The sequence below is a fragment of the Cryptomeria japonica genome, chromosome 3 (genome assembly GCF_030272615.1).
Source record: "Cryptomeria japonica chromosome 3, Sugi_1.0, whole genome shotgun sequence".
Taxonomy (NCBI): domain Eukaryota; kingdom Viridiplantae; phylum Streptophyta; class Pinopsida; order Cupressales; family Cupressaceae; genus Cryptomeria; species Cryptomeria japonica.
Genome location: NC_081407.1, coordinates 948,581,505 through 948,583,584, shown reverse-complemented (window position 1 = coordinate 948,583,584; position 2,080 = coordinate 948,581,505).

Sequence of the window (2,080 nt, the reverse complement as noted above, 5' to 3'; positions counted from 1 at the left end):
AATGTAATAATCATGTAAGATGTATGTATGCGAGTGTGTGATCGAGTTGGATGTGTAAACAAGTGATTTGATCATTCAGAAGTGTGAAGGAGAAGAAGTGTTACAAAGAAGACTGTGTGCTTAACTGGAACTGTACTCGGGCATATGGAGATGCTATTTTCATAGTTCATGTAATCTGGATTGTTGTCTGAATGTTTTTGTAAGTCTGTGAGACTTCTTGTAAGGCAGTGAGCCTTCCCTTAAGTTTGTAGTCTTTCTAGGTTTCTTATTTTGAGCAGTGAGCTCTAAGTAGTGTACCTGAATGCATGTGCATTCCCATTGTAATATTTTTATTTACTCCTCATTGTAATATTTTTATTTACTCCTAACAAGGTATTATCTCACTGTGGGTAGGTTCCTGCCATGATTTTTACCTTAACTAGGTTTTCCACATCAAAAATCTTGGTGTTATATGTGTTATTGATGTGGAGTTGTTTCATGCTTTAACTGTTAATTGTCATATATGTTTTGTGGTTTAAGTTGCAGTAAGTTTTTATGCAAACTGGTTCACCCTCCCCCCCCTCTCAGTTAGCGACATTGTTGCCTACCGGTTAATTACATAATTTGTAGAAATGAACTTAGAAGCTTTAAATTTTTTATATCAAATATATGGCGAACTTAAACCTCCAACTAGTCATTATGTGTTAACTTGAAAGTGAGAAACATTTCACTTCACAAGTTTAGAGTTATATTGAAAGATTAACCATAATTCATTTAGATCGGTTGATACAAGAATTCAAGGCAAATCCATAGCATGCTCAATGAATCATTATTGCAATAACATCTCTAGGAATGCTCTATATGAATATTATTTGTCTTCTATCTTTTCTAAAAAATTAAATCAATATCCTAGTAGTTTGACCAAAAGAGAATATTTGCCTAGCAAGCTCTCTAGAAAGTGTTCCTAAATAATACCAATTGGCTAAAATAAATCACAAGCATCAAGGTAAACTGAAAAGTATTTTTGTAAAGATTGGATAATGCATCAAATTTTAGATTTATAGACTTCAATTGGATTTATTATGACAAAAAAGTCTCTTTAATAATTATATAAGTAACCTAGAATGAAAAGTAATTTTCATATTCTAAGTCATTCATTTGATCAATCTTGACTTTTTCACATATTTATGAATCACTTATTGACATCTATCACAACATACCTACATTAGATTTTTAGTTAAATACCATTTTTGAGGGGTTAAATCTAGCATAAAAATATGGAAAATGCATAAAAACTCCTATTCTAGATCAAACTAAAACACCCGGGTATGTGTAGGATCATGGTGTGCCAAAACAGGCCCTTAAGTGGCAATGAAATTTTAGAAAATCAGAGTTATGCAACTTGACATGAAAATTTGAATAAGTTACGAACATTATTTTTAAAATATGTTAGAATAGAATCTATAGAAAATTGAATGTAGTTTCTAAGCTACTAGTTGTTTTCTGGGGAAAAAAAAATCCTATTTGATGAAAATTTCAAATTTCAATGCAGTGGTACTAAAATTTTAGGAAAAAGATAAGAAGTAGGCGTATGTTTGACCACCCTAATCACAATCAAATCATAATATTTTTTTATAAGATTTATAATATAAGTATAAGACTCATGTTTGAATGTGACACATTTTTTATAATTTTTTATAAAATAAATAATTATTTATGAATTTTTTACTACTACTTTTCAGAAATTCAGAAACTCCTACGTCTGACAACTTTAACTTGGTCAACACCTTATGAAACTCAAGTTTTTTTAATTTTTCCCTATAGTAGACAAAGTATAGGATGTGACGCATGTTTCAGATTCAAAAAATGTTATACCATTTGAAAGTTATGAGTGTTTTTCAATCAGTCTATCAATCAGGACTTTTGTCAGAATTCAATTAGAAAAAAAATTATTATTATTTATTAAAGTCAAAATAAGACAAGCCTTATATTGTTGGAAAGCTAAGAACATCCTTAAAAAACCCTTTTTGTTTTATCAATTTTGGCTATAAAAAAAGTCGTCAGCCACCAATGTAAAGTCTAGAAAATCAAACAATACTAA